Source organism: Sinohyriopsis cumingii, unplaced genomic scaffold (genome assembly GCF_028554795.1).
Source record: "Sinohyriopsis cumingii isolate HCF-2022 unplaced genomic scaffold, ASM2855479v2 utg001621l, whole genome shotgun sequence".
Classification (NCBI taxonomy): Eukaryota; Metazoa; Mollusca; class Bivalvia; order Unionida; family Unionidae; genus Sinohyriopsis; species Sinohyriopsis cumingii.
The window spans coordinates 12,704-28,923 of record NW_028316027.1 but is presented as its reverse complement, the minus strand read 5'-3'; the positions used below and the strand labels follow the sequence as shown (position 1 = coordinate 28,923).

General features: G+C 35.8%; 1 pseudogene; it reads right to left on the bottom strand.

Moving 5' to 3' along the window:
• Window positions 1-14,149, bottom strand: part of LOC149771860 (dual oxidase 2-like) — a 93,363-nt pseudogene extending 79,214 nt beyond the window's left edge.
• Between the last annotated feature and the right edge of the window lie 2,071 nt (window positions 14,150-16,220).

Here is a 16,220-nt window from a genome sequence, read left to right as displayed (position 1 = left end):
GAATGTGATTGCCCATGGTTATAAACGTGCCTCCGGCTCGGAGTTGCTAGATAAGTACCAAGTACAACTGGCAAAATGCAAGCAGGAACTTCTAGAATGTGAGTTTACACCGACCCACGGCAACATAACACAGTTAAGACAACCGGTTAAAAAATTCATAGAAGCGTATTCTCACTTCAATCGTCTCAAACATCAGCTTTATTTAAGTTTGTTAAATGACCATAATTCTAGTTCAAGCAGCGCGACTACAACCGGTCCGCAAACTTTGAAGAGACAACGGAACTGAGTTTACGTTCCCTTCCTTCAACGGTACTGTTGAAAACTAATGATATTGCCTACCACTTGGCAAAGCCAACAACCACGCTCGACTTGCTCAAATTGAACACTTCTATTTCAATCTCTGAGCCATGCAGGACGGCAGGTCTTTTAGTTGCTGATATAATTAAGTAGGCGGGTATCCAGCCGCAAATCACCGAGCCGTATAATGGCAGAATGCCCTGAGATATGTGACAGACGCCAGACAAAGTGTTGTCCAAATATATGGGACATATAATAACGGATGATTGGATCGTGCAAAGCGCGTGGCTTCTCGTGTTGACACAGGCTTCTTAGTATAGTCGAACAAGCACATGTTGGTACGTCACATAACAAACCAGGTTCGGGTGACGAAACAAAGCCGTCTTCCGTCAAGGTCAATTGGCGTTTTTCAAACTGAAAAATGTTTGGTGTGTACCTTAAGAGGAGTGTCCGGGACCTTTAAAGATTATAAACTACAAGTCATCGCCTAACCAAACCGAGCGCGGTCGGAGCTACGTACCTAATATGCGCAATCGTCCTTTTTCAAACTGAAAACTGTTTGGTGTGTCCATTAAAATGAGTGTCTGGGACCTTTAATGATCGTAAACTACAAATCATCGCCTAGCCGAACCGAGCGCAGTCGGAGCTACGTACGTACTATGTGCAATTAGCAAGCGTGTTTGGTGGGAAACGTACACGGATGCTTACCACCGTGCAATAGCTTTAGTGACAGTGTTGACGTTGTTCATAATTAGTCTGCTCTTTTTCCAACTGTCTGAGATCGTTGAAGAGTCCCAAATATCGGCATCGGAAATTCAGGATATTACACTGATGTATTTTACAATTGTACGGTTTGTGTTGGCGCTGGTGAGCAATTGTGAATGCCAGGCACAGTGACACTCCTTCTGATGACATTTGGAAATCTAACAATAAACTGCTGGTGTTAGTCTATGATCATCTGGTTATTAGTCGCCACAACTGTGCTTTAGACCCCCTTTGCACCATTTAAGCGGCAGAGGGAGCAGAATCGATAAGTTTGTTTTCGTATTTCAACACTTAGTATATAAATGTTCAATTGTCATTTCTATAATACAGAGCGGATTCATTTAGTAATACCTTGGCTGAAGGAGGCTATGATGTTAATGTGGATTATTTACAAGATGAAACACTATATACGAAAAGTATCGAACCATCTATTTATTATTATGAGTAGATGAACTAATGAAAACGTAGCATAAGGGGCCTATAGCAATTAAAATCAAATTCGTGCGAAAAGTGGCAAACGAGACAGGCTTGACTAACTAGACTTTTAACTTAATAATGATATACTGACCATCTGAAAGTTAGTTATCCCTCTCAAATATGAGTAAGGGGAGAAAATTCCATACCAGTCACGCTCAAAGGCAGGTGGAGTGGAAGCATATATGAACAGCAGAGCATAGAGAGCCCACCAAACATAAAGCAGTACGATCACATATAAACTACTGTCAGGGCGATAAGAACAAGCTCTTTTTGGCTACGTGTTCACTACACACAAAGAAATGGTGGCACAGGAATCGGACAGCCTCCCAATGTGGGATAATCTTGTTCTTAATAAGCCACATCAAATGTATCGTGGTACACGTCGATTAACCACAGCTAAGACTGCAAAGCGCGATAACGAAATGAGTTGCAAGTAGATAAGAGATCGCATTGCAGATTTGCAGTTGGATCCCATTAAACAAACCAACGTTTACGAGGTGCACTTGTCTGCTACTTTACTCCTATTCTGAGACCTTCAGCATAATTATTCACGAGGACATAACCCTCGCGCAGCTGCTAAGAAAACAAATAAAGCTTCGGCGATGATGCCAGGTAAGATGATAATATTGTGTCATTACTACTAAAATAGATGAAAATGCCTTTAGCCAGCTGGCTGTAAATGTCCTTGGGCATGTGATGACGATGGCGGTCACATACACCGCTCACACATTAGCACCACCCAAAATTGCATAACATAGGTAATACATACAAGCCACAGATGCAAGTGAATCTCCGCCAAATTGAAATGACTCGTTCTGGTTCAGAAAGTGATGGAACAAGGATAAAACGTAGATGTGCGTCGATCACTGGGACTACCCAGATCATCTTAAGCCACCCTGCAAAGGTGCACGATCAATTTCGATTTTATTGTCAGAACAACAAACAAACGCCCTGTCCTCGGTGAACCACGAGTTCGATTATAATGACAGCTTGGTAACTAGCGATATGTTGTCTTTCATAACGTTTCCTTCGGGTTATGCAGGGCTTTTTATCACTCGTCTCTTCCTCGAGAGAAGAAGTTATATTTGAAACTATGCGCTATGCCAAATGACATTACTCAACCAGAAAACAAAAACAGTAGGTACATCAGCGAGCAGATGGCATGTTATTCGTAAATTGTTGTGAGCGAGTTGGTGGGTTATGTTGAAAACCGTGTTATTTCCAAATCTACTGATATCAAGCAATATGACGCCTACATTGACATCACCGCCAACTTACCAGTACAATTTGGCAACATGTTTGATGCGCGTGACGGCAGAGAAGCAAAACCAAACAACCCGTAATGAGCACTACTTATAGAGGAATCATACTGTTGTTATACCAAATAGCCAGGGCACACAATATATTCTTTACGAGGAGATGATTAAAACTCAGTAAATGGTGTAGATAACGATGACGCTAGGCTGACGACAATATGATAGTCATTGGAATATTATAAACAATCGTTACTGACCCCATTACGATTATTGCCCCAGAGATAAGAGCTTTAAGCTGTGGTTTGACTTCTGATGCTGGAGATTTTATCAGCCGGTAATTATGCATGAAAGATAAAAGCACAACACAATCGCATGCCACACATTTAAGGCGATGCGGGACTAACCATCTCTGAAGTCGAGTTCAAACGTATCGTAGATGGAGTCCTCAACTAAAATCCCGACAAACATTCAATGCGGGCTATATTGCTATATTGCACTAGTCATATTCTTAGGTTTTATACAACGAAGTGGCGAAAGAGTCTCAGCAGCGTGGAGATCATACAAAATCTAGCAGGGAATTCACAAAATGAGTCGAAATAAGGCCTTCTGCCTCGTTTTTTATTTCAGAGCACCTCCAGCATAGTGAGATTTTTCAATATCAAGCGTTCAAAATGTGTTGCTTATGCACTTTCGTCTGCTTTTTCCGTAAATATTAAATGATAATTCCAACATCACGTATCGTTGTTTGCATCCTATGTGAACTGCATATCGCCTCAAACGAATTGCGCCATGAGTTGGAGGCACAGACGGCGACACTGAGGTTACTTATAGCTTTCCAACACAGCAAGTTACTTTTTCTAAGCAAATGGCTTAAACGGGACCTCAGTCAAGATCAACACCATACGTATGTCCACCAACACACTTCCGAGAAACTATTTGCATACATCTTAGGAACGAGTTTTCTCGTTTGATAAATAGACATAACATTTAGTTACGAGTTTTCTCCTTTTGTTAAATGGACATTAATAATGATTACACAATTGTACAATATAGCTGGAATAAATCCATTCGCAGTTGAAATGTTTAAATATGATTGGGGTCTCGTGTCTTGTCATATTATTTTAACATATATTAGACCTGAGTCCCCCATACCAAATATTTTAAAATTATTTATTTTGATACCGTAAGGAATATCTGAACATATTTGGCACAATGTGATCAATAGTTATAAAAGAAAGAAATTTAGTTTAAATGTATATCTGATGAACATTTAGCTAGTGACATAGAGTTTCTGCTATTTATATAACATAAGTATAACGTAACGTCACTGGGAAATCTTCACATTGCACATAATCACGTAAGACTATACTGAGAGATGCTGTACAGATTTAAATATGTACCCACAATTTCGTAATATATGTAATGTTTTCACCAAAAGATAAGCAGTAATCGATGAGGAAGTTGCATATTTAGAATAGAAAACCGTGATCGAATTCTCTTAGTAAAACCAATTCTTTTCATAAACTCGTCTTGATAAAACATGGTTTTAATCACAAATATGCTTGTATGAAGCAGACGCAAATATATTAAAGTCTCATCATTGGCTAAGATGGTCGTATATATACGTATATGAACATATTTGCATGTATTTAATGTATGTTTGCTTCCCCCAGTAATAGTCGACATATTTGATAAGAACATATTCAAAATATTGGTAGGAGAGTACCAGTGTGTTTTCTTCGTATGCATTTTTGTCGCGGTTGTATGCCTGATCATGCGGAACCTGTCCGACTTCATATCATTCAGTTCAGTTTCTCCCAAATGCCCAGCCTCATTAAATGCACATATATTTGACAATGACTAATTAAATCGCTTACATTTGTACAAAGTAGATCAAAGCAATCTGTCGTTCAGTGTGGTTACATTATTAAAACATTTAAAAGAAAAATCAGTTTTATGATACCTTTTTAAAACAAGAATCTCTTCAAAGGATAGACAGTCTACTGTCCGAAAATAATTAACAGAAATAAGAGATAAGTACGTCTCTTTGTTTAAAATACTAAATGTTGAAAACATCTTTTGAGTGATAACAAGATATTCAAACTGGTCACTCTGATGGCAATAATGGATGCCAGAATGGGGACCGTTTGTATTTAAGACGAACTAAACAGTCAGAATTACATTGGTGAAAACTTCGCGTCAGTATGACCATCCATTCATTCGGTATGTCTGTGTGTGTGTGTGTGTGTGTGTGTGTGTGTGTGTGTGTATGTGTGCGTGTGTGTGATTTGGATTTTTAACGTAGCTTTAACACGTTTTCAGTCTTATCGCTACAATGTCTGCATTGTGGCAGTTTATATGTCTAGCACTGGGGAATCATGCCACATACATGTAACATGATGTCCCACCCAGTCACATTATCCTGAAGCCAGGCCGACCAGTCCTAACACTAACCTCTTAATGCTGAGGGGCTAGCGAGGCAACTGTTAGTACCATTTGAGTAAGTCTTTGGTATGTCTTGGCTGGGGATCGAACGCACGACCTATCGAATCCGAGGCGGACGATCTAAGCACTATTCCGGCGGAGCCGTCCCATTCGGGATAACCAATGCCATGAACTATTTCTAAATGGCTATCGTGGCACGTTTTTTGTTATGGATATCCATTAAGAAGAAGGATCCTTACTAAGAATAAAACCATTTTCAATTCGGACCAGATAGACACAAACCACATATTGATAATTTCATTTATTCTGGATGATAAACTATAACATATTTTGAAGACGACGATAGTCAGTTGGGACCAACAATGCATCGTAAGGTGCCATTTGGTGTAAACGCCGTATCATTATGACTTTATGTTGGAACGAAGTGATAGTAATACTCTCATTATGGCTGCCATTATAAGTGATCAGTCTTTTAGCTAATTAAATCATTACTAATATTACTAGCCATTATTCATAATATTTTCAAGATGACTACTGTGGTCAACATATTTTCATTTAGGATTGAATTGGGATACATATGAATGAAAAGTTTCATTGCAATTAACGAAGTATTTTAAGAAGAGTAGCGATAACACGCTAATGCCGTCAAACAGACGACTGTCAAACTGTCATTCTATAAGCTAGATTGTTCTCTGGCCATTAGATGCATAAGCTGAATGGACTTCACACCAGGATCCTGCCTACCAAGATTGGTTGAAAATGATTAAGTGGTTTGTGATATTAGGTGAAAACACAGACTGTTGATCGATGCGTTATGAAAGATAGCAGCACAACACAGATGCATGAATATAATATAAGTGAGCTGAATAGTCGAGCTGTGAGAAAGCCTTGTGCCCGCTTTATTAAAAATGTTTCTAGAAATCTGAAACAACAGAATCATTAACCTAAAAAAAAACCCAGCACATTCTACTTTTGTTCTGCATTTAATGGATATCTAGAAATTAGGAGGGATACGAAATGTAAAGCAAAATTTAAAATTTGATTAGAAATGTAACTGCCACGCATTAAGAGATTTGATTAAAAGCTACGTTATATTGGTGCAAAGCTGACTTTGTCTATGGAAACCAGGTTTTAATGGCTGAATTAAACCTAGCAGTCATCCACAAGTATGCATTATCATTTTACTTACTTCCATTAGTCGCTTTGTAGCCTGAAGCCTGCTCACAGTTGCCACATATACTGTTCATCAAACCTCCTTTTTTATGTGCCTATACCAGCTAATACCACGTGTTATCAACTCTAACGCTGTCCACCTATCATCATCCGAAGCATCATTACCAATGTGAAATTTGCTGTTTTATGTTTGGTTGTTCCCCAGGATTATTTTGCTCCTCTTGGGATTAACATAACTGAGGCTCTTTCTATCATTTACACTTTGGTAGACTTGGAATTACTCCACCAGACACAGAGTAACATCAGAACGTCAACCACCCAAGGACGGAACTATAACCTATATTGAAAGTTTCAAAAAGGAAACTTCTAAAATCTGTATTTTTGGCGGTAAATTTTATGAAGACTAATCTCTCTGAAAAAGAATTAATTTCAGTTTAATACCATAAATCAGCCTCTAAAGGAAAGACCTAAACATACTGAACTCCCCAATTGAGAATAGCAGTTTTTATTTCACCAATAACGTTTAATTATACTAATGTCCCATAAAACGCTCAAATAAACAGATATACATGCAATTATCATTTAATATAAAATTTCTACAAACCTGTATAATTAACAAATGATTGTAAATGATGCAATAACATCCGCCACCACCACCATCATCGCGAACGAGGCCCTACAATCAAAATGAAACGGTGACTTTGCAGTATCTAGATTGTTTCAATGTTTACCGAAATAGCAATTTCATGTTGTATGCCGTTCAAACATATGTAAACGGTGTTCAAGCGACAATATTGATACTATTGTGACCATGCAGCAACGAGTGTTCAAAATAAAATGTCTAAATGTATCATCTTTTTCTTTTTGTGAATATAATCATGATGCTACACTCCCGTGAAAAAAAGTATCCAGGTTTCAGTACTGCTCCCTTTCATATGTATTTGTCGTTTTGCAGCATTTTCTTAAATATAATGTTGCCTACCCCATTTCCATGGAGGATTTCATAATTCCAAGAAGGGTGCTATGTTTTCTGCTTTGATCGTAAGTGAAATTTAAAATATAATGTTGTAATTGCTCGAAAGTATGAAACTAATAATGTGAAAATTTTCAATCAGACTACAAGCAACGATTAAATAATACGTGAAGGCAAAATATGATCACAATAGAACAACACCCGTACTCATATGTAAAGTGTTAATCAAAACCTTAGCAAAACGGTTAATAACTATTAAGCAGCTGCCACCAGCTAACACAGGACTACTATGTCTCTTTCCCCACTACCAAGCGCTCTACAAAATGAACCATAGTTGATAATTTGTGTGGGGTCTAACACTAAATTACAAATCATTTCACTTTCATACTAGGATATGCAGGGATGTGGAGACATTTCAAACTGCAAACACGATTTATTAAGACACGCCACTTAGCAGAAGACAAACGAAAATAAACCTGCGTAACACGTTTTAAGCCAAAATTATATGGTACCTTTTTGAACGTAAATTCAGCTGCATTCTCTTAATTCCATTTCCTCTCCCCCGTTACAGATTTGTATGCTGTAACCGTGAAGGTTGAATAATGGTCACCAGAGATAAACCAGTATTTTGGGCCTAATATGAATTAAGCTTATGGTATTTTATACCGTTTGGGTATAGGATATTCTAGATATCATGGTTGCAAGCTGGCGTTCTTTTTTCTACTCTCAAAATAATGACCCATAACCTTGAAAATTACGTCACAATAACCAGAACCTAACCAGGTCTCGTGGTTCTATCAAGGCGTCTAAATAAACAATTATCTCTAGCATGGTTGAATAGTTTCCAAGATATCTTGTTTAAGTTCATTATCATGTAATCTAACCAATAGTGCAAAACATGTCTCCCTCTTTGGGGTTGGTGCGAGAGATAAAAGTGCAGACAAATGATTGCAATTAGTGTTTCATTGCAAGTGAATAAGGAAGCAAAAAAAAAGTTAATTCCCTACTTGTCTTGAATAAATTCATAACAACATACATACATACGTTTATATATATGAAATTGTGATCCGCTCATGGCGCAATAATACGCATATATAAACATTCTAGCGAACGTCTGCAGTTGAGTGTAGATCAATGATAAATTTTCACACATTAATCATTAGCGACGTATGAAAAAAATATAAAAAAGTCTTAATAATCTTCGCTTTTTCTAAATGAATTTAATATGGCATTTTCGTCACAATCCTTTCTGATTTATGCCCCCCCCCCCTCATGCATAACGGACAAACTATGCATAAATGAGGAGAGAGAGATAAAATAAATCTGGGCTGGATTTAAACCTTGAAATATAAATTACATCAGGTAACCTACAAGAATATGTTTCGACGTACCGATACGTGTGCACTTTTCTTGGGATTTATCTACAGTGTTTATCAATGACACCAAGTTTCAAACCACATCGACATTATACAGTAAATTCCTCGGCTAGAGTAATGTATTTAATGTTTTGTTTTTGTTTTTGATTCTTAAACATTCGATAATGGTCTAAAAATCGATGTCTGTTAATCAAATTTAAAAATGTTCAAAGACATATATATATATCACGATTACATATTTTGCATGCTATAACAAATAATTGTAATTCGAAATAAGTTTGGTATTTTCAAATCTCAGATTACACGCCACTGAAGTAGAATTGACTATAGCATATGACTGAATATTTGTAATTCTAAGTCAAGTACCTAAAATTCCGTCTATCCTAATCATAATCCCTTTTCATCCTTTTGCACAAAAAAATGAATTGCATCATGATAGTGTTAACATTATGTTTCATAGACTGAAAATATAAAACTCCTGTTTAACTTAATTCAATGCAAATACATACAACAGTGTAACAAAATTTGAAAGCATATTCATCATCGTGTGTTACACTGAAAATCAAGAATTGGTTTTTGGTATAGTTTTGGTATAGTTTATATTTATCATAAATGCACTATTAATTCCAATTATATGATACACTTGTATGGTCATGTTTAAATTGAAATCCAAACCAATGTACTTCATAGGCCTTCCCTAAGATATTGCCCACAACATCAGCTGCACACAAATGACAAAGTATCAGTTATCCAAGTTGTTATGAAGGTAATCTTCTACACAAGTATGACTATAAACGAATTTAGTTATTACATCATGAAAAGAAAACGAATGTGGAAGGCACTATCATATAGTGTGGACTATTTGGAATATATTAAACAGTGCACACGTCGTGTAAATGTTGCAGAAACAAAATGTACTGTGAAAACAGGAGACTATGTGTATTTTAGATGGCAAAAATCTCGGCATAATACACAGTCTTTATTAAAATTAGACAAACCAGTATTAGTATCTGCGGGAACTATGACCCTATTGTATAACCTGACAGTTTTTGTTACAACATGGTTTCGTAAATGTTAACATATTGCCTACACTAAGGTAAAATATGTTTATGATGTTTTTAAATATTGTGCAGGTATAATACACTATATATATTGTACTGGAGTAACATAAAATAATATAGTTTTGTATAGTTCTTTATTGCACAGGAATATTTTTAGATCTGACATTTTAAATTCTGGGGATTTTTTATTCTTCGCCATTTTTTGTAATTTTACTTTTAACTCTTTTAGTTTTTAAACCAACTCTGATTCTGTACAGGAAATGGTCGATACAAACAAGAAACATAAAACTATATATCGACATTGCTTCAAGCAATATCGTTTCGTTTTGTTCATATCTGTTTGCGGTACTTTTAATTATCTTTCAGATATGCTACGTAATTTCTTTTACACGAAGTCATGGATATTTCCCAATAGCTTTTCTTCGGTCATTTCCTAAATTAAAACTCTGTTTAAACATTATTCTGTGTCATGCAGTTTATTAGGCTCACTGTATGCTGCTTTTATTCTTTAACAGTTGTAAGTATATTTTCTGTTGCGTTTTGTCTCTTTTCTTGTTTGCTCTTGTTTGATATTATCACTTTTTCCTCAATACCTTTTCATCTTTGATAAGCCTTTCACCCCTCTGACTCTAAAACTGCCCACTATGGTATGGAATTATTGTATTATTTGACCTTATGTTCTTTTCTAACAAGTCCTTTTTTACCCTATTTTGCGAATCAAAAGAAGGATAATTTCAACATAGCCGTGGTATACGGTGTCCTCGTATATGGTGAATAAAGCAAGACGTAGTAGACAGCTATTGTAACAAATATAAAATAAATTTGAAGATCAAAAATATAAATAAGTATATTTAAATGAGTGTTCTTGTAAATGTATTTGATGCGACATGTGATGATCAATTAGCATTTACTCGACAGAGTGCATAATGCTCTCACATTATAATGGTTTATAAATAGCAAGCTGATGATTATATAATTGGCAATAAAGGCTATGCTATGTAGACGCGGGGAAGAAAGAAACGCTTTTAATTTGAAGATAAAAAAACATGTAGAAAGTTATCTCCGATTTACGTTAGAATCCGACACATTGGGGATGGAAATGCTCTAATTTAAGATATCCTTATCTGATCATAAACGCCATACCACCATTTAAAAAAATGCAATCAAAAACTAAAAATAAATACTTTTCGTAATTAGTATAATAGAATCCTTGCGATGCATATGCTTTGAATGAAGTACAAGTTTTGATAACATTGAAATATATCTTGGAACTCCTTACCAGAGTCGTTTCAAATATTTGTGTCACGTTTCCGAAACCTTATTCAAGGGTTAGATCTACAATAAAATAACATCAACTTAAAAACACCGCCAACGGCCCAAGGTATATATTCATCCATCCCTATTTATGCATGTCTGCAAGGAAAATAAATGACGAAAATATTATTGCTAGTTTGAGTTGATGCAAGCAAGGTACAACTAATAATACAATTTTTAGTTTATAAGACTTATTATAGATTCACACATGCTGCGTTTTATGATGTTATATATGCCTGTAAGGTTTAACTATATTCGTGTTTGTAACAGAAAAGGAAGTAGATGAAACATACTATTTTTACGAGAAAGGTCACCGCTCAAAGTATTAACTAAAGGTGAAGCTGAAGAATTAAGAAATAGTTTTTAAATGCACTAGGTTTATAGGAGCATAACGTATATATAGATGAAGTGTAACAATTAATTGTTAGAAATATTGGATAGGTATGTAAAAGTGGCTATAGCATATTTAAGACACTTAACGAAGTAAGTAATCATAAATTAAATTAATTTTAACGAGGAGAAAGATTTGTCTAAACAAACAATATATACCATGTTATATTTGTCAACCGATTGCGATATACCTAGTTTAATTCGCTTGGTTGAACGACTTACTCTGACAAACGCGAATTGCAGAGAGTCAGAATTAATTTCCCTATATTCTCTATGCTGTTAGAGTAAAACAACTGAACAGACCATATACTGGCTACACATTCACACCATAATCAAACACAACTTCTATTCACCATGCTACATTTCGTTGACTGGCTCCTGTCCTACATATATATCTGAAATAACTCGTGTGTACACCCCTTCTAGAAACTTACGCTCCTCTTTTGATACCTGCATTCCCGTTGTTCCCACTGTTAAAGCAAAGTCATACATTCAACATTGTTTTGCATACCAGGACAAATTTACATGCAGCGAATTACCCATAGATCGTAGACACAAGAACACTGTTCTCATTAAACTCATCTGTTTCAGCCCCAATACCAGACTAGACTTAATAACGTTTACTTCCGTAATTGCTGTCAGCAGTTGATTGTTTTGCACTTTCGTGGTGTTTGTTTTTGTAATCTTGTCGCTGTATTTGTTTTGATATGTTATCTAATACTGTTATGCGTTAAGGACTTATAATGATTTTCTTTTCTTTTTCGTTTTTAACATAAAACGTTTCAATGGTGTATAAAGTTTACAAGACTGTATCCTTGAAAACGAAGTTAGATGTTTTTGAAAACTGTAAATTACACGACTGGATTGACATTATCTGAAATTTCATTGAATGATAAGTGTTATTAAACATACATTTTGATAGAAATTACAGCCAAGTTATGCCAGTAAATATATGACAATGTCAGGACATTTAATGTTTTGCACTTAAATGATAAAGAAACGAAAATGAAAAGAACGCAATGGACAATCACATCACCCTTGGATTTGAAACTGATAATTGTATACGTGGAATATTCCTATCTAAATTATTGTCAAAATATTCCTGGCACCTAAGCGTCGAAGTCACAATAATCCAAGAATAAAAAAATATCGCTTTAATGACAGAAACACTGAATAAGTGTATCATGATTAACGGGCAGAAAACTTTCATAGTACAGGTGACTTGTCTTATCACGCTTCCTAATATCCTGGCATTGTTCCTATTCTTACCAACGTTTGCTACAAGAAGCATACGAAATATAAAATACTGTACAATTTATATGCCTATCATACGACTTCTGCAAGCGCAAATAGCGTTTGGAGAAAAACATGACAGAGGGCGTAAATACACATCAATAACAACTAATGCTATAATGTGAAACATTTCCGACGAAATTTGACACAACACATGGAATTATATATGAACAGCTAGACATTTAAATATTTAATCACAGTTATAGGCAATCACTGTTCTCAGGAGGAATTGGGTAACAATTTGTACTTCCAGTTCAGAACCCATTTTTAGAACATTTTTGCTCTGTCATACTTTTTGATAATAGAAGTTATATGCATACATGTTTGGTAGGGATCTAAGGGCAATTATTTATTCTTGAGAATATGAGCTTATGGTGTGGTTGTCTGTGTGTATTTCGTCGACAGTGCAAATGCCTTGGTGATGATCTGGAAGAGAAATATGTGTTCCATTGCATGTTGCTTTGTTTACAGTCACAATAATGCCGGTGAACCTTTGATACAAACTTCCCAGTGAAGTCATGTTTCAAGGTAATTTAGATTAACATATGATTTGTATTGATTTCACACAAAGGACAGTATAGTGCTGATAAACAAATGTAGATAATATGTAGTAAAATTAATTGTGTTATATGTCCTGTTTGGGCAGGACTGATTAAATTTTAAATTGGCAAGACAGTTATATTATTAACAGACACATGAAATTTTCACACTTTGTGTATACTGCCTTTAACAATTAGAAAATATAATTATAATTCTAAAAATTTAATTTAAAAGAATTTTAATTAATTTGTTTGTCTTTTGAAAATTAAAATGATTTTTCCCTATAAATTCACAGAAATGGTATATGTTGTAGACGACACTCATTATTATTAGCAGCAATGTATTCCCACACGATATACCAAGCTGAAATAGAAGATTGTTCTCAAAGACTGTCAGCAAAAATATCTTTGCATTCTGTGCCAGCACATGCTAGTGATTGTATAATATGTACAGGAAATGTAACATTCATTAGTTTCTTTTCTCATATTGTCATATAGGGATCCCAAGACAAACAAATGGAAGTAAAAGCATGTCCACAGACTGGTATTAATATTAAAATTGAATATTCCAAAGGAGCTTGATGCATCCCATTTATGCCACAATAGTTTGTGTGTGAATGTTGAGAACCTGATTATAGAACCTCATTCCGTTAACAATAATAGGCAGTGCTGCAAAGTGTATGTGCATTGTATTGGGAATGGTGACTTTCTAGACAGAATGCTCAAGTTGAAGTTGTAACATGGAATAATAAGATAGCATAATATTTCCTATCCACTCACCCACATCCATTTCGAATTTTGTCTGGCATGTATGGATGGATGGATGGATGGATGTGTTGAGTCAGAATGAGAAAAGAAAAACTGTGGTCTTTATTTTAGTAGACCATGCTGGTATGACGGTAAGGTCTTAAATACATTTCTTCCTTCCATTCATTCATTCATTCATTCATTCATTCATTCATTCATTCATTCATTCATTCATTCATTCATTCTCTCAGCTATTACTTCATTTAATATTATTTTATTTTATAATTTTTCTAGATTTATTTATTTTGCGTTGTAAGTTCTCTATTTATTTCTTCATATTCAGAGGAAACTGTTTCGACCTCTCCATAGGTCTCTTCAGATGGTAGTAAGTAACACAACTTCTAAATAGCATGCATTGTGTTACCTAAGGATTTCGCCACTACAGTGTTTCCTTCTGTACCACGTGCACTTCATGGTGTCTTTCAGTACTGTCATTTCGCACATGAAATTAAGATAATCTTTTCCATCTATAGTCTCCATAGGCTCCTGCTAAACATGTGCATAACAGTGATCGCCCTTCGAGTCTAGCAGTTCCTTTCAGTAGTCAGACGTTATATAGCCTTGCTAATACAGGTGGGCCTGCATCATATTTCCTTGTCTTACTAGAATACGTTGCCTGGTTTGTGGACGGTTTTGATACAATTCTTGGTAAGTGCAGTCTTTATCCATTGTATCCAGTGATCAAAGAGTCCTTGTTGAAAGTTTCCAGTGATCACATGTGTGTAACTTTTGTTTTCAGTGATGATCCTAGTCTGTTATTGAGTCTGTGTATTGTTGAATGCATTCTTACTTTAAAGTTTTTGGAATAGTTCACATATTTACGTAATGAAATACTGATGGATCTGTTAACAGCCTAACATTACAGTGTGCTTGTGTTCAGTCGCATTCTTTTACAACATCCAGGGGAATTTCTTTTTTAAGAACTTCTGGCAGGATATTTTTATCATTTTCTGTCATGGGTAGATGAGTGACGTGATGAGGGCCCAGGTATGCTGATTGTATCCACCGACTGTTAGCACTTCCTCACCCACAGACCTTTTAATAATGACATTCATTTGGAGCAGTCCCCTGAATAATAGCCCAGAGTTGTATCCAGTACGTGGGGAAGTTGACATTTAATTTGGGTAGCATCGCCACTATTGTCCTCCATCAGTTGTTTAAAAATCAAAGTGCAGCGTGCTTGAATGTCTTTGCTGACAATTTTCTGTTTTAGCATTTTTTCTTCTCTTGCCGTTATTCCTGGAAACATGTTTTCACTGAACATTGCATAATTACACCGTTTGAACTGTAAACGTACCAAAATGGACCGGGTCCGACAGTCGTTATACTTCCCATATTGGATGTAAAATGTTGTAGGCATCTCGAAAGCCATCAGCATCCTGTGCATCTCCTATGTTGGTGCATATGGAGGGGGATTACCGCTATAATTCTATGCTTGTATTTTCTATTTTTCCTTGATGCATTATTGTAAATGACTGCTTGCAAGTGCTACTGTCATAATTCTATCCATGCATATTGTATTCTTCATTGGTTCAAACTGTACGTGGCAGTTTGCAAAAGCTACTTTCCTTCTGCATTATTGTAAATGGTTGCTTGCAAGTGCTACATTCGTAATTCCATCCATGTATATTGTATTCTTCATTGATGCAAACTGTAAAGGGCTAGTTGCAAATGCTTAGATCTACTTTCCTTCTGCGTCATTGTATCTTGCTTCTTGCTAAACGCTGAATTCGTTCTCTAATTTGTCGAATTGCAAATACTATGTCAGTTATTACACGTTTTACATTCTGTTCATAAACTTGCCATATTACAGTTTACACCATTCTAACTCCTGATTTCATTTAAATTTGGCCTTGCAACAATCTAATTTTGTCAGTATCGTCTTTATTATTCAACTCGTGTCGCCATCTGTTGTCATTATGGGATACAACAGTATTAGCATGGCATTATGACTACAGGTGGCGCTCTAAATGTCCAAGTTGTTTTTCCTCAATGAAAATAATGAATGCTCCTCACGGGAAGTTAGATTGCTTGACGGCACTAATTTTGTGTGC